At 45.5% G+C, this 23,543-nt stretch overlaps 1 protein-coding gene across 6 annotated transcripts in view; it reads left to right on the top strand.

Annotated features, from left to right (window-relative positions):
- The first annotated feature begins 260 nt into the window (after positions 1-260).
- The window catches only part of apc (APC regulator of WNT signaling pathway), a 395,143-nt gene continuing 371,860 nt past the window's right edge, over positions 261-23,543 (top strand). For 5 of the 6 annotated variants that reach the window (XM_085987196.1, XM_085987189.1, XM_085987193.1 and 2 more), the window contains exon 1: positions 261-441. The gene's annotated coding sequence lies outside the window, so the exon portion shown is untranslated. The remainder of the gene's footprint in view (positions 442-23,543) is intronic. The other variant, XM_085987203.1, reaches the window with a different exon arrangement.

Genomic DNA, 23,543 nt, shown 5'->3' with positions numbered 1-23,543 from the left:
ACCGTAGATCAGAAGTGTGGGACTGAAGTGCAGCCAAAAATCGAGGAGCAGCCCCTTCAAATGATGGAAGAGGGGCTGCAACCTCTCACATTCCGTGTATACATGGGACAGTGAGTGTATGGTCTGGCTCAGCAGCACACCACTCCTGGCAGCGTGCCCACCTGTTTCACTGTTGGAGGGACGCCCGCTTTGCACGAGAACGTCTATATCCCAGCGTTCCGGGCGGCGCGGCGCTACTGCACATGCGCGGCGTGCGCCCCCTGTCCGTGACTGGAAGAAACGGTTTGACCCAACATGGCGCAGGAGGAGGAGAGAATGAGAGAGGAATAGAGAAGAAAGGGAAGACAAGAGAAACAGGCCGCGGGGCACGATTTGCCGCATGGAGAAAGGGGATCCACTGCTTGAAGAGCTTTCGGGAGATAACCGGCGCCGCAGCAGTAGGTGTGTCTGTGTGTGAATCTGTGGCTCGGTCGCACACGGTGGGCTTTGGGGCTTTGGGCTGAGTGGCGCTGCTCGGTGGTTCTTGTGACGGTGGCAGAGTCCCAGCAGAGAGCCGACTGGAACTCACTGCAGTGGGAACAGGGCCGGGGAAAAGGGAGAGAGACCGTGGGACTCTTCCATAAAGTGCGGGCATTGTACACATTTCACCAAAAATAAATAAAAGGTCTACGTGATCCCGAGCTTTAGGTTTCAATCGAGCAGGAGATTAATTTAGAATTTATTAATTTCCAAATAGGGCTTTTAAACCATAGCCAGCGATCGTGTTAAACTTTTGAAAAATACAACTTTTTGTTTTTTTCGATTTTGAACGTGCCGTGAATTTTTTAAATCGGAAGAAAAATGGGTAAGGAACCGTGGGACCGTCTGATGCAGTTTTTATTTTTAAGTTTTAAGATTAATCCGATCGTATTTTTCAACCCTCGCTGTTTTTTTAAGGAACTGATGTCACCTGGTAAAGAGGAGTAAGATCAGAGATCAGGTTCATGTGTAACAAAGAAAGTTAGCTTTATTTGATACTCCCTTTCCCGATATGTCAACAGGCAAAATATATTTTGAAGCAGTGAAACATGTTTGACGTTCAGTTGAATTTGGACTGTGGAGATACAATGGTGACAAGAAGAAAATTAAACCCATAATGCACATCAGTAGGATTGCAATATGCACATTGACACAATTGAAAAATGCACAATCATGAAGTCTTGCTTTATGAAATTATTAATATACATATATGTATGTGTTTTTTAATAGTAATTGCTGATTTTTTGGAATATTAGGTGGTATTACATGTAACAAGACAACTATAACAAAGGAAAATTACCATTACAGATGTACAGTAGGCTTGGGGAATGTGTACAGTGCATTACTGAGTGGTAACTTATCTATATCCAAATGTAAACCCTGATTCAATAAGTGATGGTTAATTCTGTAGTTAGCATTCTGCATACAAGGGACAGAATTACAGGTGACAACACTGATAGAGTTCCATAGACAGACAAAATAGTGTAAGAAGCTTTACGGATGACGGATTCAGTGAAAACTGAAGGTTAGTATAGAATATTGAGTCGGAGCTGTAGCACTTCTTGTGTTTCCGCGTAAGCATTGAAGGTCTTGCTTAAATACTGATAACTTTTGTGGTGCTACTTCAATCATAATCTTGTAATATCTTGGCAACATCTGTTTTAGAGGGTGCTTTCTGTCATGTATGTGGTGGGTGTTCTCATCAAGTTCACTGGTCGATATAGATTTGGACTGGAACAAGAGGGAGATTTTCTCTACAGCCTTCCCACCAGGGTTATAATCTGTCAGTGGATGTTTATGATTTGTAGAACACTGAAGTTGCTGATGATAACAAGTTAGGTTAACTGTTCATCATTCCCAAGCATCTATCATTTTTAATGACTTATTTGCTGGAGCCTAGGTCAAGTGCAATTATGAAGCTAATATTGAATATTTTTGAGTGACGAGTTTACACCCTTGTCATACTTTACTGCAGGAGTGTCCAAACTGACTCTTGAGCTCTGACAATCCCCAGGCAACTCATTGGTATTTTTGCTTCTATTTCTCATTTGCTGGTTTGCCCTGTTTTAATTTTATGGGCATGAAGTTTTGGGAAGGCTGTACTTGACATTTTTGCTTAATTAGTGGATAAATCCTAAATATGGTATCCGCCATATGAGATATATTAAGAATACTGATTTAAACTTTAAATGTGGCTAGAAGCTCCAAGGAATACAAAGATAAAAAACTGCCTTGCTTTACAAAGGTGTGTTCACAAGTTGTTACGGATGAGCAAGGCCATTTGGCCATCTCAATTCATCCTCCCAAAAATAGCCTTATGTCCCCACATCTCAGTGTCTAGTTGTTTCTTAAATGATTCCAGGGTTTTCACCTCCACTTTTCCTGTAAGCCTATTCCATATGTTGGTCACGCTGTGTGAAGAAGAATTTTGTGGCATTTATGCTAAATTTACTGTTTTTTTTATCCCACTGTTAGTTTAGTTTTGGGTAATTTTTTTACATTTACATTTTTAATTCTCTTAACTATTTTGTATACTTCTAAAATATGACCTCACCAGTGCCTCCTTTCATGAATGAAAATCCCAAGTTTCTCTCATCTTTCCTAATAATTCAGACCTTTGAGACTAAGGGTCAATCTTGTGGCTATTCTCTGCACTGCCTCCAGTTTGTGAATGTCTCCCTTATGCCTCAGCAACCAGAACTTGATGCAGTACTTGAAGTGTGGTTTGACCAGAAACACTGCACAATTCGGTGGCAACCATTGTTCCCGCTAAGTGCATAGTCATCTGCAAGGTCCCGTGCAGGTTGCTCACGGGCTTTTAAATTGTAGATACTGGGCAGGCGCAAAAATTTGAATAGGGGAGGCAGGCCGAGCAGGAGGCAGTGCAGCTTACGAGGGACATTGGTGGCAACTTCCTCGGACATATTCGACTGTTTGGGCTTTATAGTTCAATATTCTGTTAGCTTTGCTGATTGCTGCTTTGCGTTGATTGGACGTACTGAGACTCATGGGTCTCTTTTTGCCTCCATTCATAGCTGTTTCAGCACCATTCATGCAGTACATGTGTCACTTACTTATTAGTTTTTGCTACCTGCAGAACTTTACACTTATCTGGCATTGCTCTGCCCATTTAGATATTTTATCCATTTCATTCTCTAGTTTCTGAGTTGCCTCCTCTGATTCTACTGTCCTTCCTAGTTCAGTTACATCTGCAAATTGGACTAATTTGCATTGAGCCTTTGAATCCAGATCATTGATGTTAATTAGATACAATTATGGTCCCAAAACCCAGCCCTGGGACAACCACTCCGTACTTTTCCCCCATCATGACGTAACTCCCTGATTGAGTACTTGTGTTATCTGCCCTTCAGCCAGTTTCTTATTGTTACCCTGAAACCCTAGAGTTTTGAGTTTAACATGGCTTTCCATGTTAAACTTTGTCAAATACCTTTCAGAAGTCTAGGTACATCACATCATAGGGCTTTCCATATGGATTGTCACTTCCTCAAAAAAGTCGACGTTAGTCAAACAAGATCTTCACCTTCTGAATCCTCCTGAATTATTTGTTTTGAGCCCTTTTAGTCTGCTTACGACTTTCATCTCATTTATGTTTTAGATTATTTCTGTTTTGGTAGAGCATGTTACTCATGGAACTCCATTCCTTAGCTACCGACTCCATCCCTCTCCCTTGCCATTGTCTGAGGCTGTACCAGACCGTTTCAACTTTGGCGTCCTATTTGACCTTGAGCTGAGCTTCTGACCCTATATCCTCTCCAGGACCAAGACTGCCTCCTTCCACCTGCATAACATTGCCCTTCTCTGCCACTGCCTCAGATCATCTGCTGCTAAAACCCTCCTACATGCCTTTTTACCTCCAGACTCGACTATTCCAATGCTCTTATGGACGGCCTCCCACTGCACCCTCCGTAAACTTGAGTTCATCCAAAACTCTGCTGCCCATATCATAACTTGCACCAAGTCTCATTCATCAATCACCCATACACTTGCTGATCTACATTGGCGCCTGGTCTGGCAACACCTCGATTTAAAAATTCTTATACTTGTTTTCAAATCCTCCATGGCCTCCCCCCTCCCTATCTTTTTAAAATTCGTTTATGGGATGTGGGCGTCCCTGGCAAGGCCAGCATTTATTGCCCATTCCTAATTGCCCTCGAGAAGGTGGTGGTGCAGTCCGTGTGGTGAAGGTACTCCCACAGTGCTGTTAGGTAAAGAGTTCCAGGATTTTGACCCAGCGACGATGAAGGATCGGCGATATACTTCTAAGTCAGGATGGTGTGTGACTTGGAGGGGAACTTGGAGGTCGTGGTGTTCCAATGTGCCTGCTGCCCTTGTCCTTCTAGGTGGAAGAGGTCGCGGGCTTGGGAGGTGCTGCCGAAGAAGCCTTGGTGAGTTGCTGCAGTGCATCTTGTAGATGGCACACACTGCAGCCACGGTACGCTAGTGGTGGAGGGAGTAAATGTTTAAGGTGGTAGATGGGGTGCCAATCAAGCGGGCTGCTTTTCCTGGATGGTGTTGAGGTTCTTGAGTGTTGTTGGCACTGCACTCATCCAGGCAGGTGGAGAGTATTCCATCACACTCCTTACTTGTGCCTTGTAGATGATGGAAAGGCTTTGGGGAGTCAGGGGATGAGACCCTCGCCACAGAATACCCACCCTCTGACCTGCTCTTGTTGCCACAGTATTTATGTGGCTGGTCCAGCTAAGTTTCTGGTCAATGGTGACCTCCCCCCAGGATGTTGATGGTGGGGGTTTCGGTGATGGTAATGCTGTTGAATGTCAAAGGGCGGTGGTTAGACTCTTGCTTGTTATGATAGTCATTGCTTGGCACTTGTGTGGCGCGAATGTTACCTGCCACTTATCAGCCCAAGCCTGAACGTCATCCAGGTCTTGTTGCATGTGGGCATGGACTGCTTCATTATCTGAGGAGTTGTGAATGGTGCTGAACACTGTGCAGTCATCAGCGAACATCCCCATTTCTGACTTTATGTTGGTGGGAAGATCATTGATGAAGCAGCTGAAGATGGTTGGGCTTAGGACACTGCCCTGAGGAACTCCTGCAGCTATGTCCTGGGGCTGTGATGATTGACCTTCAACCACCACAACCATCTTCCTTTGTGCTAGGTATGACTTGAGCCAGTGGAGAGTCTTTCCCCTGATTCCCATTGACTTTAGTTTTATAAGGGCTCCTTGATGCCACACTCGGCCAAATGCTGCCTTGATGTCATGGGCATTCACTTTCTCTTCAGCTTTGGAATTCTGCTTCCTTGTCCATGTTTGTACCAAGGCAGTAATGAGTTCGGGAGCCGAGTGGTCTTGGTGGAACCCAAACTGGGCATCAGTGAGCAGGTTATTGTTGAGTAAGTGCCGCTTGATAGCACTGTTGATGACACCTTGCTGATGATCTCTGTAACCTCCTCCAACCCTCCAAGATCTCTGCGCTCCTCCAATTCTGGCCCCTTGCACATTCCCTATTTTCATCGCTCCACCATTGGTGGCCGTGTCTTCAGCTTCCTAGGCCCGAAACTCTGGAATTCCCTTCCTAAACCCCTCTGCGTCTCTACCCCTCCTCCTTTAAGACTCCCCTTAAAACCTACCTCTTTGGCCAAGCTTTTGGTCACCTGTCCTACTATCTTCTTATGTGGCTTGATGTCAAATTTTGTTTGATAATTCTCCTGTGAAGTACCCTGGGATGTTTTCCTGTTAAAGGTGCTATATAAATGTATGTTGTAATTGTCTTCCCTTATGAATACTTGGAGGAAGTAATCATGCAGAATAAGCAGTTATGACATAAACTGCTAAAAATAAAGTTTGAATAATTTAAGAATACAGGAAACTTTGGTTTATCCGGAGGTTAACTGTCCGGAATGCTCGAGCCACCGGCAAAAATCAGGAGCCGTTTCGTTAGGTTTTTTTTCTTTTCGTTGCTTTTTTTTCACCAGTCAGGCTCTGCAAGGTCTCGCTGTTGCTAAGCTACAGAGACGCTTGCAAGGTACGGCCGACTGTTTAGAAGCTGTAAGCAACAGGGTTTGTTGCCAGATACGGAGCTCAAAATCTCCGTATGTTTCAACATTAGTGCTGGTTTGTCCGGCAGTTTTGATGGGACGGCAACAGCTCGGTCCCGTCGGTGCCGGATAGCACAAGTTTCCTGTATCAGAATACAAAAATTAAGTTTTTTTTATTCGTTCCTGGAATGTGGGCGTCGTTGGCAAGGCCAGCGTTTATTGCCCATCCCTAATTGCCCTTGAGAAGATGGCGGCGAGCCGCCGCTTTGAACTGCTGCAGTCCATGTGGCGAAGGTACTCCCTGTTAGCTAGGGAGTTCCAGGATTTTGACCTAGCAATGATGAAGGAATGGCGATTATATTTCCAAGTCGGGGTGGTGTGTGACTTGGAGGGGAGCTTGCAGATGGTGGTGTTCCTATGTGCATTCTGCCCTGGTAGGTAGAGGTCGCGGGTTTGGGAGGTGCTGTTGAAGAAGCCTTGGTGAGTTGTTGCAGTTAATCTTGTAGATGGTACACACTGCAGCCACGGTGCGCCGGTGGTGCAGGGAGTGAATGTTTAAGATGGTGGATGGGGTGCCAGTCAAACGGGCTGCTTTGTCCTGGATGGTGTCGAGCTTCTTGAGCGTTATTAGAGCTGCACTCATCCAGGCAAGTGGAGAGTATTCCATCACACTCCTGACTTGTGCCTTGTAGATGGTGGAAAGGCTTTGGGGAGTCAGGAGATGAGACACTCGTCGCAGAATACCCAGCCTCTGACCTGCTCTTGTAGCCGCAGTATTTATCTGGCTGGTCTAGTTAAGTTTCTGGATTATGGTGACCCCCCAGGATGTTGATGGTGAGGGACTCAGCGATGGTAATGCCGTTGAATGTCAAGGGGAGGTGGTGAGACTCTCTTGTTGGAGATAGTCATTGCCTGACACTTACGTGGCACAAATGTTACTTGACACTTATCAGCCCAAGCCCGAATGTTGTCCAAGTCTTGCTGTACACGGGCACGGACTGTTTCATTTTTTTGACAATTGAACTCTTTTTTTTATTCCGTGATATACTCTTCCGTTGAATGATCCGTTTTCTGAAATCTATCAAATTCTGACACCAGGCCTCATAGGCATTTAACAGGTCATCTTTCTTTTAGATTTTATCCAGGAATTCTATTGGAGAGTCAAAACCTTAATCATTATCCAACTGAATTGCATCCATCTCAGAAAATACCTTACTTCTGATTTTACTTTGTTCAGGAAGCGACAACACCAAGGCCATGCCTTGTTTTCTCTTTGGTAGAGTAGTAACCTGTGTCCATATATGAGCTTCATTCTTCCACTGGTCATACAGTTCAAACTCTGAGAACATCGGAGGGTAATCATACCTTGATGATTTAAACTTGCTTTCTGCCATTTTCCACAATCCCACTAGGCTTTCAAGTTTTAAGTCTCCAAAAAAAATCATAGTTTCTAACCTCCACCTTTAGGCAACCATTCCCTTTAACCATGTAAAAGTCAGATAGTCAGGTGGGGAAGGATAGAATACTAGCGCCTAGTCTTCAGTCACTTCCAAGCCTTTATTTACAGAGACACATTACGCACCATGCAACCACACCCCTTCCCCCCCCTCCTCTCTTTTCCACCCCCCCCCCCCCCCAATGTAAGGGGCATGATTAGGAAGTTTGCAGATGATACTAAAATAAAAAAATGGTAGGATACTGAAACGTGTAGAAGAACAGATGGATCTTGGAGTGCAAGTCCACAGATCCCTGAAGGTAGCAAGTAGATAAGGTGGTTAAGAAGGCATACGGGATACTTTCCTTCATTAACCGAAACATAGAATATAAGAGCAGGGAGGTTATGCTGGAACTGTATAAGACACTAGTTAGGTCACAGCTAGAGTACTGCGTACAGTTCTGGTCACCACATTACAGGTAAGATGTCATTGCACTAGAGAGGGTACAGAGGAGATTTACGAGGATGTTGCTAGGACTGGAGAACTTTAGCCATGAGGAAAGATTGGATAGGCTGGGTTTGTTTTCTTTGGAACAGAGGAGGTTGAGGGGATGCCCAGTTTTGAGCTGCTAGACCTGTTCTGATTTTAGCACGGTGGTAGTGCCACACAACATGTTGGAGGTTGTCCTCCGTGTGAAGACAGGACTTCGTCTCTACAAGGACTGTGCAGTAGTCGCTCCTACCAATATTGTAAATTATGAGGGGCTTAGATAGGGTGGATAGGAAGGACATATTTCCCCTAGCAGAGAGGTCAATAACCAGGGGGCATAGATTTATAGTAATTGGTAGAAGGATTAGAGGGGAGTTGAGGAGAACTTATTTCACCCAGAGGGTGGTGGAGGTCTGGAACTCACTGCCTGAAAGGGTGGTAGAGGCAGAGACCCTCATCACATTTAAAAAGTACTTGGGTATGCACTTGAAGTGCTGTAATCTACAAGGCTACAGACCAAGAGCTAGAAAGTGGAATTAGGCTGGATACTTTTTCGACCAGCACAGACACGATTGGCTGAATAGTCTCCCTCTGTGCCATAAATTTCTGATTTCTATGATATACGCCACCTGAATACAAATAACACTGAACACTCTGCAGTCATCAGTGAACATCCCCACTTCTGATCTTATGATGGAGGGAAGGTCATTGATGAAGCAGCTGAAGATGGTTGGGCCTAGGACACTGCCTTGAGGAAATCCTGCAGCGTTGTCCTGGGGCTGAGATGATTAGCCTCCAACAACCACAACCATCTTCCTTTTATGTTAGGTCTGACTCCAGCCAGTGCAGAGTTTCCCCCCGATTCCCATTGACTTCAATTTTACTCGGGCTTCTTGTTCCACAGTCGGTCAAATGCTGCCTTGATGTCAAGGGCAGTCAGTCACTCTCGCCTCACCTCTGGAATTCAGCTCTTTTGTCCATGTTTGGGCCAAGGTTGTAATGAGATGTGGAGCTGAGTGGTCCTGGCTGAACCCAAACTGAGCATTGGTGAGCAGGTTATTGATGAGTAAGTGCCGCTTGATGGCAATGTCGACAAAACCAGCCATCACTTTGCTGATGATTGAGAGTAGACTGATGGGACAGTAATTGTCTGGATTGGGTTTATCCTGCTTTTTGTAGATAGGATATACCTGGGCAGTTTTCCACTTTGTCAGGTAGATGTTGTAGCTGCATTGGAGCAGCTTGGCTTAAGGCATGGCTAATTTAAAAAAAAAAAAAAAAATATTCTGAAGCACAAGTCTTCAGCATTACAGCCGGACTGTTGTTGGGGCCCATCACCTTTGCTGTATCCAGTCGCTCAGCTGTTTCTTGATATCACGTGGAGTGAATCGAATTGGCTGAAGACTGGCTTCTGTGATGGTGGAGGCTGAGATGGATCATCCACTCTGTACTTCTGGCTGAAGATGGTTGCAAACGCTTCAGCCTTGTCTTTTGCACTCAGATGCTGGGCTTCTCCATCATTGAGGATGGGGAAGTTCATGGAGCCCCCTCATCCCATTAATTGTTTAATTGTCCACCACCATTCACAACTGGATGTGGCAGGACTGCAGAGCTTTGATCTGATCCTTTGGTTATGGGATTGCTTAGCTCTGTCTATAGCATGCTGCTTCTGCTGTTTGGTAGGCATGTAGTCTTGTGTTTTAGCTTCGCCAGGTTGGCACCTCATTTTTAGGTACAACTGGCATGCTCTTCTACACTCCTCATTGAACCAGGATTGGTCCCCTGGCTTGATAGTAATGGTAGAGTGAGGGATATGCCGGACCATGAGGTTACATATTGTGGTGGAATACAATTCTGCTGCTGCTGATGGCCCACAGCTCCTCATGGATGTCCAGTTTTGAGCTGCTAGATCTGTTCTGATTTTAGCACGGTGGTAGTGCCACACATGATGGAGGTTGTCCTCAGTGCGAAGACGGGACTTCGTCGCTACAAGAACTGTGCAGTAGTCGCTCCTACTAATACTGTAATGGACAGATTTTCCCTTGTGTTGGCTCTCTCTCCACCTGCCGTAGGCCCAGTCTGGCAGCTATGTCCTTCAGAGCTTGGTCAGTATTAGCGTGACCGAGCCTCTCTTGGTGATCGATATTGAAGTCCCCCACCCCAGAGTACATTCTGTGCCCTTGCTACCCTCAGCGCTTCTTGCAAGTGGTGTTCAACATTTTCAGCTGATTCATCAGCTGAGGGAGAACAGTAGGTGGTAATCAGCAGGAGATTTCCTGGCTCATGCTTGAACTGATGCGATGAGACTTCAAGGGGTCCGGAGTCAATGTTGAGGACTCCCAGGGCCACTCCCTCCCGACAGTATACCACTGTGCCACCACGTCTGGTGGGTCTGTCCTGCTGGTGGTACGAGCCATACCCAGGGATGGTGATGGAGGAGTCTGGGACGTTGGCTGAAAGATATGATTCTGTGAGTATGACTATGTCAGGCTGCTGCTTGACTAGTCTGTAGGTAAGCTCTCCCAATTTTGGCACAAGTCCCCAGATGTTGGCTGAGAATGACTTTGCATGGTTGACTGGGCTGGGTGTGCCTTGATCGTGTCCAGTGCCTAGGTCGATGTCCGGTTTTATTCTTCTTGTAGTTTTTTGTAGCGGTTTGATTCAACTGAGGGGCAGTTAAGAGTCAGCCATGTTGCTGTGGGTCTGGAGTCACATATAGGCCAGACCGCGTAAGGACGGCAGAGTTCCTTTCCTAAAAGACGTTAGTGAACCAGATGGGTTTTTATGACAATCCGGTAGTTTCATGGTCACCATTACTGATACTGGGGCCCTGAATTTGCAGTCATACCGCCTTTGAAATTGACCACAAGTTCGGGATTTCCGCATGCGCTTGGGCATGCGCTAAGTCTCGAACTTGTGATCTGTCAGGTTCCGAATAGAAAGATGATCCACTGCAACTTTTAAATCCTCATTGCTGGCGAAAAGTTGGGCTAATTGCCCACCAACTGCGCATCAGTTACGCTGGAAAATTTTCTGGCTGGGACAAACCGGCACAGGAGCCTGTTTGTACAGCATAAGGAGAGGGGAGATGAGAAAATTGTATAATAATTAAAAAGGAACACGTAAAAGAACCAATCAGGCATATGTAAAGCCTCGGTTTGAGGGATGAGATCGTTTTAATCATTTTATTAATCTTGCAGAGCCAATCTTCTCATTTCAAAATTGAATATCAACCAAAAAACTGTATTGCCAGTTCTAAAAACTCGTATCGATCTACTTTCATTGACAAAAGGGTTTGGTCATCACAATTCTGAGGTGACAGGTTTTGCGTTCTATAAATGAAGGCCAGCCAGTATTTATAGTGAGGCTGTCGGGTTGCTATGCTGTAGGCTGGATTCCAATTGACCTGTATCATCTTTTAAAGCATATTAATCAAACGGGGCTTTCTATGTTTCCTGATTGGCTAGTGAAAGGAGCACCGCCTCACTTACGCTTACGCACAATGGTGCGCCCCTGGGATCTGTGGGCCACTACGGTGTGCACAATTCTGCAGCGTTTCAAAGCAAGTTTTTGCTTGAGGCCTTGCACAACGTAAGTGCTGATTTCACTCGGAGGGCGGCGGCGTACCCCTTAGCTACACCGCTGACTGCAATTTCAGGGCCTTGCTTTTTATTCCAGGTTTATTTAATTAACTGAATTTAAATTCCCCAGCTGCCATGGAGGGATTTGAACTCTGGATCATTACAGCAGGCCTCTGGATTACTAGTCCAGTAACGTAACCACTATGCTACCATTTGCTTTTTTAATATACTTTGACAAAAAATTAAGACAGTTTGGAAAGCATAAAAGTAGAGTTGGTTGGAGTGCCAAAGTTTCTCTGCAGTACAAGCTGGGAGAAGCAAAACTGAGGTGCGGTAATCCAACCACTGGTAGGAGGGTGTAATTACAGTGTGACCAGTTTACAGCGGCAGTTCAATGATAAATGTGGACATCAGCGTTGCCTCTAATTTTATTTGTACTAAGCGGGTCACAAACTCCTTTGAGCACGACCTTTTTGTCTGTGGGCAAATTTTACAATAACAGCAAATTTTACAAAACAAATTTTACAACAATGCTACAGCAACCACTTAAGAGCTTATATACAGTAATGCCATGTTGCCACCCCACTAGCTCAAATCATGAGACAATCAGACAAACTCTTAACAATCATGAAATAAGTTGCTTTTTTTGGTTTATAGTGTCATTAGTGGCTTTATTTAATCTCTAACAGGTCACAGCTCTTATAAAAATTATATTACACGTGTCTCGTGCTAGAATTTGCTCTGTCAGGTGTTCAGTCAAAATTAATCATAGCATGTCGGGGTCATTGTCTGATTAGGATATGCTAATATTGGAGATTAGTTGGGACAGTGGTGGAGTAGGCCGAAGCAGACGGGTTGCCAGCATCCCATGTGAGGTGTTGATAGCAGATTGGCCAGAACAATCAAGGCACTAAAGCTGAAACATTAGCAACTATTGGCACAGTCCCAGTAACTATCTGAGATTCTCCAGGTCATCTCCTGATCCTTTGTAAATTCAGACAGGAAACATCAGGTTGAATTGATTAGCAGTTAAACTATTAAGATGGCTATTATGCCAAGGTCTGGAGGTTTAGTGCGAAGGAACCTCGCTTCAATATACAATCTGGGCAAAGTCTCACACATTCCATGCTATCTCAGTCGGGTTAGTCAGAAATGATTTGCCTTTAACAAATCCATGCTGGCTGTCCCATATTAACCCATCTGAACCACAGGAGCAGATTTACCATCTCATCCCAAAAACAAATCGACTGGGGATGGGGCATCTTAGCTACAAGGACAGGTTGGAGAAGCTGGATTTGTTTTCATTAGAGCAAAGGAGGTTGAGGGGTGATTTGATAGAGGTGTACAAGATTATGACGGATTTGGATAGGCTAGACAGGGAAAGGCTGTTCCCATTAGTTGATAGTACAAGGACTAAGGGACACAGATTTAAGGTTTTGGGCAAGAGATACAGGGGGGATGTGAGGAAAAACGTTTTTACTCAGCGAATGGTGAGGACCTGGAACACTCTACCGACGGAAGCGGAGACACTCAATATTTTCAAGGGGAGATTGGATAGGCACTTGAGGGAAATAAACTTGCAGGGGAATGGGACTGACTGGATTGCTCTACAGAGAGCTGGCAAATCAAATCAACTTTTTATTGTCATTGTTAGTGCACAAGTGCGGTACAACGAAATGTAGGCTTGCGGCTCCCGAGAGTGTACAATTTGGATTAGGACACTTAAACATTTCAACATACATTTGTACATATATATTAGCATAAATATGACCATAATAAAGTGCATCGGCAGATGTGCAGGCTTTAGTGTTTATTTGTGGAGTTCAGTAGGATGACAGCCCTGGGAAAGAAGCTGTTCCTAAATCTGGTCGTACGGGTGCGAATGCATCTGTAGCGTCTTCCAGATGGTAGGAGGGCCGAATGGCCTCCTTCTGTGCCGTTATGACTCTATGACTGGATATTGTTGGTGGAAGGAAAACACTTGATTAACCAAATGACTTCTGTTGAGTTTTCTTATTATTTCACCAGATATTAGCAATAACTTTGTTTCCAACATTTGTTGGGAGGTGGTGAGGAACTAAAGCTGGAGTTAACATTCACTCGGTGCAGTCATAAATCCGTATGAGATTCATGCTTCACGCCTTTAGTACTCTCAATTATCTCTTGGGTTATACCACCACTTTTTCATTGAAATGCACCCAGAACCATTTTCCATTGGAGCACATGTGCGTGTAGAACTGTGACCTAATTTAAGATTTAAAAAGTGCTTCCCTCCCCCTCCTGTCTTGGTATTGTTCAGCTTTAATCAGACACTCATTCACAGCAACATTTCCAGTTCAGGACCGTCTTCCTCTTGGGTTATAGATTCCTAGCTCACTTTTGTCTGCATTATACCGCTTGCTTTGAACTGTGAATCAGAAAAAAAAAAAAGTTTGCCTGAAGAGGTTCACCAAGACACTGTCAAGAGATTGGGACAATTTTTTTTAAAAAAAAAAGGTTAACCTAAAAATATATATATTCCAAATAGAAGATAATAAAAATATAACTCTATTCACCTTCCTGCCCGCCGCGCACATTGAGGTCCTCAACTTTCTCCGATCAATAACCAACCCCCGCGGTGTGTTCCAAAGTGCGGCTGGAGACTGCCTTCCTTCTCGGAGCATGTGAGAAGCAGGTCCAGGAAACTGAGCGATGGCGAGCGCAGGCCTCCGCAAAACCGAGTGCAAATCAGAGCTGCCAGGCCCTGCGGACACCCCAGCACCATTAAATCAATGGTGCAGCGCCTCCCCCCTCCTACCCACCGCATCCTGGTTTCTTCTCCTGTTTCCACCGAGTCTGACTAGTAACAAAGGAGAGGACTGAGGCGCTCCCAGAATGCACTGCGGCCCTGGGGAGCATGCACACTCTCCGCAGGGAAATCAGCACGTTGGATTGAGCAGTTGCTGGGGCACAGAGAATTGTGGGTCCTGTGGCCGCCATTAGTCAACGGCTGACTGTAAGGCTGCGAATTTCCCAGCGGAGTCGGGTTGAGTGGTCGGCGGCTTCTGGTCCCGCTCCCGGTTGTCGTCGCCCCCATAGGTGAAATTTTACCTTGATTGGCCTCGTGATAGCCAACATGCGGGCCCCTCCAAGCAATTGCTTGGAGTGTGTCAGATGCTCGCGTCTGATGGTGCATTGTTTGTCAAGATTTAAAGGGGCCATGTCCCCTTTGCAGGAGCATTAGCTTTTTTCTCTTAAGTGCTGGCTGCTGCAGGAGTGGCATTGCAACAAACTAAGGCTGCACCCAGGTTCGATGAGGGCTCTCTCCATGCTCTTGTGGAGGGAGTTAGAGGACGTCAGGAGGTCCTCTTCCCTGGAAAAGGAAGGAGGAGGCCTCCTCAGCAAAACAAGGCAGCTTGGTTGCAAATTGCTGAGGAGGCGAGTTCGAGGTCTGTGTGCAGATGCACATGGGTTCAGTGTCGAAAAAGATTTAATGATCTGTTGAGATCAGCTAAAGTGAGTATAACATCACACTTACCTTCAATTTGCCTTCCATCTCTTATCATACCCATCAATCTGCATTGGGAACCTTCCCTTGCACATCCCAACTCACTCTAACATACCTTGTACCCTCACCCATCCCTCTCTTTCTCTGTACAGAATCACATCCCCATCTTGATATGCAACACTCACACCCTTATGCAATGCCTACAACTTAAAATGCACAGGGAGGGAAGATGGTTAGTGCACCTCACTCCTTCACAGAGTGCCTCTAAACATCTATGTCATGCATTCTTAATGCTCTCTCCATCAGTCTCTCTCAAACTCCACTTGTGTCCCTCACTACAGGAGAAGAGAGCCCACAATAAAAGGGAGAAGGGGAGGACAGGAGGAGGACCACCATCCCTGGCTCAACTTACGAGCGCTGAGGAGGCAGCCCTGGAGATCACTGGAGGTACAGAGGAGTTGGTAGTGGGGGACGGAGAGGCAGGCATCGAACAGCAAGTTGCTGAGAGAATTGATTTCCAACCCTCTGATTTAGCAATCACGAGTGACTAATATGGGATATGATGTTCGAAGAGAATGAGTACTGAGCATCTGCACAATGGCATGTATCTGCAACCTACATTTCACTTGTTTAACTCATGCATTTACTCCCCCACAGGACCATCGAGAGCCCTGCTCCCTACTGTACAGGAGGAAGAGCAGGAGCACTCCTCAGAGGAGCCACCAGCCTGATGGAGCAGCATCACCAGCACTCAGCGCACCCAGCACCAGCGCAGAGAGGCACACCTCGGTGGGTTTTGTGCGAGATAGAGTAGTGTTGTCACCTGGTGTATCACAGCTCACAGGTGAGCAGGAGCAGATGTTGGAGGCAGGGACAGCAGTGGAGAGTCCTCGTTGGAGGACGCTGGGCTCTCCAAGCTCTGCTCAGCTGCACGTAGACGCTGAGCCTCTGGGGCCATCCAGAAGGGGAGCCGTGCTGGAACTTCAGGAATAAGTGCAGGGGTCTCTGAGTGGATTTTTTCCCATGGTAACTGCGAGTGTGCAGAGAATGGAGGAGTCAATGCTAAACATGAGCAATGCTGTGGGCAATATAGGTGCTGCAATGGAAAAGATGGCAACCTCCATGGAGCACATAAATCGCCAGACTCAGGAGAACATGGTAACACTTCCAAATAGATGGTCATCCATGGAAGATAGATGGGCATCTATTGAGGAGAGAAACCAGAAGTCATGGATGTCCTTGTCATGAGGAATGTCAGTACAGTGACTGGTCCACATGGCCCCACCGATGTGCAGCAAGGTGCTCTCCAGCAACTTGCTAGCAGTGAAGTGCGGGTGACCCATGAGAGGGGGACGGTGATGTACGAGCACAAGGAAGTGGGGGCTCTTCAAGCGCTCACACTCCCTTGCCACTGCCGAGCCATTGGTCAGAGCCTCTGCCTGAGGCAACAGGAATGGCCGCGTCTGCCCCTGCACAGCCGCAGGAGGAGCAGACATTGGCGGGGCCCTTGAAGGCTCTCAAAACTAGAGGATGGCCGCCAAAGGCGTCTAAGCAGGAGCAGCAGGGAAGTGAGCAGCCTGCCGTCACATCTGCTGAAGCCACAGGGGGGTCTCATTATGTACAGGCACGGGTAAGAGGAAGATGTCACGTTAGTTATCACAAGGGTTATCACAAGGGTTCTCCCTTGGGTGGTATGATATAATTATTTGAAAACTTTCTGTTCATAGTGATTTTGTAATAAATTTATGTTGAACCAAGGTTTGGCGTCGTTGTGGTGACAACTTGAGATGGCACAGTTTAGGGTAAATGCGCCTTTAAAATCCAGCAATGCTGGTTAGAGTGCATCTATAGCGCCCAACACCGACTGGCAGCCTACAAACAGAATATGCCCCCCAAATGACTCAATCACCATACTTAGAGATTTCTAAATGACGAGATTGAAGACTGCAGCTTTTACACTGTACTTGCAGCTCTGAAGTCTCCAGCTCGCTGGTGTTCACGCCTCACTTACCTGGCGTATTGTCCGAACGTCATGAAACCCGAGCCAGCAGCTGGAAATTTTTTTAAAAACCTGAAAATTGCTCATGAGTACCTGTTCATAGGCAGTTAATTGCCTTTACTCCCTTTCCCGCTGCTTGGTGTCGGGTCCATTTGCAAATCGGGGACCCGACACTTGGGAAGGTTGTGTGGAGGCGGGATGACGGTGGGTTCTGGACCCACTGTCAATTGTAATGACTTTAACCTCTGACCCGCCTCCAAACCCGCCCTCTGAGCGCCGACAAATTCGCGGCCTTAGTGTTGTATTACACGTGTCTCCGCGGAAAAAGTACTGACAGAACCCCGGGTCAACGCTCGCTGGGTTCCAGGGCGCGTATTTTAGCAAACACTGTTCCAATCCGGATCGGCTCTTTGAGGTCCCAAATGACTCTCCCTGTGAGGATTCCTGGGCTATTCTCTCATCGCTTATACACTGTAAATAATATAAATAAATACACTGCAATTTTTTGTTAATTTTACAAGGACACAAAAGGTGGGATTTGGAGCATTTCCACTTCTTTGTATGATAGTTTACCTGTATAATTTTTAAAAATTTCAAATATGCTTTTTGGAGGTCATAGAGCAAAAGATAATTATGAACTGATATACTTTCATTTGTGCTAAAGTATATTGGTTGTATAGAAGATGATGTTAGTGCTATATTAATGATGTCTTGATCCACAAAACACAATGGCCGAGAATTTGCTGGGGAAAAAAACGTTGAGTTTAATGTGCATGCTGTTATTAGTGTTTAAGTAACCCAGCAATTTGTGGCGAGGAAGAGAATCGCCACAAATTGCTGGATGATTTGCCTCGCGAAAACAGGAGCTCACCATTACCCTCCCATGCGTTTCAAGAAATTGCAGCATTTGTGCTGTTAAAATGTACTAAACTCACTGCAGAAAGTTAGACTGGTACATAATGACGTAAGGACTCTTTTAATGATGAGATTTATGCTCTTACAATGCCACTCAACCTCTCTGGCCCAGAAAGGGAACAGTTGAAACTGTGGTGTCTTAGCCTTGCAGGTAGTAAATTGTTCCTAGAGGTTTTTAAAATTAAAAATCTTCAAAAAAAAATTATTTTCCTTTTTTTCTCTCAATCCAATCTTTTGTTCACTCCATTTCTCTTTCTGTATCTACTTTTACTCTAATTTGCCTATTTTGTTCTCTGTCATCACTGTTTATTTCCCTATCCTTAAATCTCATTGGTTAAGGAGATAAGTTGTTGGTCCCATCACTTACCAAGGTCCCAGATGTCCCATTTACCTTGCAATGCCGTTAGCAGCTTGCACGTCCAGCAATTTGTGGTGCAAAAAATTTTGAGCTGAAGGGTGAGGGGGAAAAAAATCTAACTGGGCACGCTGCAAGTATTGATGAACATGTAAAGGTTGTTGCCTTCAACTAAAGTGTTTTTTGTTTAAATTAATCCTATAAACCATATGAGTACCTCAATGTGAACATTAATGCTTTTTTCAGTCCGTGAATAAGTCACCATGGTTTTTATTGCAGTTTAAAATAAGTGTCCGTTATTAAGAGTCTTCTGCAATAAATTTATGATTAACCATGATAACAGTATTTAGCGGCAACGTTTGGTAAACTGCTTAGAAACATAGAAACATAGAAGATAGGAGCAGGAGTAGGTTATTCGGCCCCTCAAGCCTGCTCCGCCATTCAATGAGATCATGGCTGATCATCCAAATTCAGTACCCTGTCCCTGCCTTCTCCTCATATCCCTTGATCCCTTTAGCCTTAAGAAATATATCCAACTCCTTCTTGAATATATTTAATGAATTGGCCTCCACTGCCTTCTGTGGTAGAGAATTCCACAGGTTCACCACTCTCTGGGTGAAGAAATTCCTCCTCATCTCTGTCCTAAATGGCTTACCCCTTATCCTTAGACTGTGACCCCTGGTTCTGGACTCCCCGGCCATCGGGAACATCCTTCCTGCATCCAGTCCTGTTAGAATTTTATAAGTTTCAATGAGATCCCCTCTCATTCTTCTAAACTCCAGCGAGTATAAGCCCAATCGACCCAATCTCCTCATACGTCATTCCTGCCATCTCAGGTATCAGTCTGGTGAATCTTCTCTGCACTCCCTCCATGGCAAGAACATCCTTCCTCAGATAAGACGACCAAAACTGCACACAATACGCAAGGTGTGGTCTCACCAAGGCCCTGTACAACTGCAGCAAGACATCCTTGTTCTTGTACTCTAACCCTCTCGCTACGAAGGCCAACATACCATTTGCCTTCTTAACCGCCTGCTGCACCTGCATGCTTACCTTCAGCGACTGGTGCACAAGGACACCCAGGTCTCGTTGCACTTCCCCTTCTCCCAATCTATTGCCATTCAGAAAATAATCTGCCTTCCTGTTTTTGCCACCAAAGTGGAGAACCTCGCATTTATCCACATTATTACTGCATCTGCCATGCTTCTGCCCAATCACCCAACCTGTCCAAATCACACTGGAGTTTCTTGGCATCCTCCTCATAGCACAAACACCCACCCAGCTTTGTGTTGTCTGCAAACTTGGAGATATTGCATCTAGTTCCCTCGTCTAGATCAGTTATATATATATTGTGAATAGCTGGGGTCCTAGGACCGATCCCTGCGGTACCCCACAAGTCACTGCCTGCCACTCAGAAAAAGAGCCGTTTATTCCAACTCTTTGCTTCCTGTCTGCCAGCCAGTTCTTTGTCCAAGTCAGTACCTTGCCCCCAATCCCATGTGCCTTAACTTTACACGCTAATCTCTTATGCGGGACCTTATCGAAAGCCTTCTGAAAGTCCAAATACACCACATCCACTGGTTCTCCCTTATCTATTCTACCAGTTTCATCCTCAAAAAAATTCCAGTAGATTAGTCAAGCACGATTTACCTTTTGTAAATCCATGTTGACTTTGTCTGATCCTGTCACTGTTTTCCAAGTGCTCTGCTATTACATCTTTTATAAAGGATTCTAGCATTTTCCCCACTACCAATGTCAGGCTTACCGGTCTATAATTCCCCGTTTTCTCTCTACCACCTTTTTTGAATAGTGGGGCAACATTAGCTATCCTCCAATCCATGGGACTGTTCCAGAGTCTATAGAATTTTGGAAGATGACCAGCAATGCATCAACTATTTTGAGGGCCACTTCCTTAAGTACCCTAGGATGTAGATTATCAGGTCTTGGGGATTTATCGGCCTTCAATCCCGTCAATTTCCCCAACACCATTTCCCTACAAATACTGATTTCTTTCAGTTCCTCCCTCTCATTAGACCCTATGTTCCCCGACATCTCTGGGAGGTTATTTGTGTCCTTCTTTGTAAAGACAGAACCAAAGTATGTATTTAATTGATCTGCCATTTCTTTGTTCCCCATTATAAATTCCCTTGATTCTGACTGCAAGGGACCTACGCTTGACTTCACCAATTTTTTTCTCTTCACATATCTATAAAAGCTTTTACAGTCAGTTTTTATGTTACCTGCAAGCTTACTCTCATACTCTCTTTCCCCCCTCTTAATTAATCCCTTTGTCCTCCTTTGCTGAATCCTAAACTGCTCCCAATCCCCGGGTTTACTGCTTTTTCTGGCCAATTTATGTCTTCTCCTTGGAGCTTATGCTATCTCTAATTTCCCTTGTTAGCCATGGTTGAGTCACCTTTTTTGATTTATTTTCATGCCAAACAGGGATGAACAAATTCTGTAGTTCATCCATGCGATCTTTGAATGTTTGCCATTGCCTATCCACCGTCAACCCTTTGAGCAACATTCCCCAATCAATCCTACCCAACTCGCGCCTCATACCATCGTAGTTTCCTTTATTTAAATTCAGGACCCTAGTCTCTGAGTCAACTACTTCACTCTCCATCTTAATGAAGAATTCTATCATATAATGATCGCTCTGACCCAAGGGGCCTAGCATAACAAGATTGCTAATTAATCCTTTCTCATTACATAATACCCAGTCTAAGATGGCCTGATCTCTAGTTGGTTCCTCGACATATTGGTCCAGGAAACCATCTCCAGGAATTCCTCCTCCACAGTATTGTTACTTATTTGGTTAGCCCAATCTGTATGTAGATTAAAGTCACCCATGATAACTGCTGTGCCCTTATTGCACGGCGTCTCTAATTTCCCGTTTAATGCCATCCCCAACCTCCGCATTACTGTTTGGAGGTCTGTATACTACTCCCACTAACGTTTTCTGCCGCTTGGTATTTCTCAGTTCTACCCATACAGATTCCACATCATCAGAGCTAATATCCTTCCATTCAATTGTGTTAATCCCCTCTTTAACCAGCAATGCTACCTCCTCGCATTAAGACACAAACAGGCTTGTTTTTTTAACACTCTTACAACTTTTAGAATTATTATTTACTGTGGCCATGTTTGATTTAAACCCTTGATTCTCTGACTGCCACTTTTGTTTTTCTCCTTCCTTTCTTTTGCTTCTATCCTTGTTTCCCTTTCCTCTGTCTCCCTGCTCAGGTTCCCAACCCCCTGCCATTTTAGTTTAAACCCTCCCCCAGAGCACTAGCAAACACTCCCCCTAGGACATCGGTCCCGGTCCTGCCCAGGTGCAAACCGTCCGGTCTGTACTGGTCCCACCTCCCCCAGAACCAGTTCCAATGTCCCAGGAATTTGAATCCCTCCCCCTTGCACCATTCCTCTAGCCACGTATTCATCTGAAATATCCTTCTATTTCTACTCTGACTGGCACGTGGCACTGGTAGCAATCCTGAGATTACTACCTTTGAGGTCCTATTTTTTAATTTACCTCCTAACTCCCTATATTCAGCTTTTAGGACCTCATCCCATTTTTTACCTATATCCACCACGACAACTGGCTGTTCACCCTCCCCTTCCAAAATGTTCTGCAGCCGTTCTGAGACATACTTGACCCTTGCACCAGGGAGGCAACATACCATCCCGGAGTCTCGTTTGCGGCCACAGAAACGCCTATCCCCCTTACAATAGAATCCCCTATTACTATAGCTCTTCCACGCTTTTTCCTCCCGTTCTGTGCAGCAGAACCACCCACGGTGCCAGGAAGTTGGCTGCTGCTGCCTTGATCTGATAAGCCATCTCCCTCACCAATATCCAAAGTGGTATATCTGTTTGAGAGGGGGATAGCCACAGGGGACCCCTGCACTACCTGCCTGCGCCTACTACTCTGCCTGGTGTTCACCCATTCTCTTCCTGCCTGTGCAGCCTTCACCTGCGATGTCACCAACTCCCTAAACGTGTTATCCACGACCTCCTCAGCCTCGCGAATGCTCCAGTATGTATCCACGCACACCTCCAGCGCCGCAATGCAGTTGCAGCTGGATACACTTCCCGCACACATGGTCGTCAGGGACACAGGAAGTGTCCCTGATTTCCCACATAGCGCAGGAGGAGCATACCACGGGGCCGAGCTCTCCTGCAATGACTTACCCTTTAATTAATTCAAATTAAATTAAATCAAATCAATCCCACCAATTACACTACAATTAAATGATATACTTAAGGGCCCTGGTTTACCAGCAGTCCCTGCGACACCACAGACACCCTATAAATTATAAACCACAAAATTTAAGTTTGGAAAAAAGGAGAAAGAGAGAAATACTCACCAACCAAATCACTTACCTGCTTTCTGGTGACGTCACACTTCGATTACTTTTTACTTCTCTCTCTCCCTTCCTCTGAGCTTGGAGATTGGTAAGCCTACCCGTGCCTTGCCGCCTCTTAAATCACTGCCGCTGCCTCGCTCCACACAGGTCCGCCGCCGCTGTGGGGCCTACCTGTGCCTCGCCGCCTCTTAAATCACCGCCGCTGCCTCGCTCCACACAGGTCCGCCGCTGCCGCTGTGGGGCCTACCTGCGCCTCGCCGCCTCTTAAATCACCGCCGCTGCCTTGCTCCCCACAGGTCCGCCGCCGCCTCAACTGTATAATATTCGATTTTCTCTCCCTCAGCAGTAGGTCTACATAATATCCTCTTGCACAACACACATCTGGACAAATTATAACAACTATTGGGCCAGAATTTGCAGTCCTGATGACAGCGAACTGGCAGCGTTCGCTGTCATTTTACTTTTGAATCTGACCACAACTTCAGGATTTAGGGCATGCGCAGCCTAAAGCAGAAAGCCTGAATTTACGGTCTGTTACTCACTGCTCCTCCACAGGCTGCGCCGTGTCTCCCACCACCACCCCCCCCAAACGGAGCCGACAACCAGTGTAATCTTTCAAATCATGGAAACTGATGAGAAGTTTAGCTCTTCCGTGGCAATTGAGCTGTTAAATACCCCATTAAAAGCTAGACCCTTTTGGATTACTGGGGCTTTAACAGCGTATTGACTGTTAAACAGAGGCCCTAAAAAATGAATTTCAATTTTGTGGAGTGTCAAATTAGAAACTTAAAATTAAAAAAAAAAAGTTTGTTCATCGCTACTTCAGGTTTGCCGTATCCTCATGAGAGACTCCCAATCTTTGTTTTGCTCT

The sequence above is a fragment of the Somniosus microcephalus genome, chromosome 1 (genome assembly GCF_052327205.1).
Source record: "Somniosus microcephalus isolate GS21.2 chromosome 1, FLI_Smic_1.0, whole genome shotgun sequence".
Taxonomy (NCBI): Eukaryota; Metazoa; Chordata; class Chondrichthyes; order Squaliformes; family Somniosidae; genus Somniosus; species Somniosus microcephalus.
The sequence above is the reverse complement of the archived record's forward strand: the minus strand, read 5'-3'. Positions and strand labels throughout refer to the sequence as shown.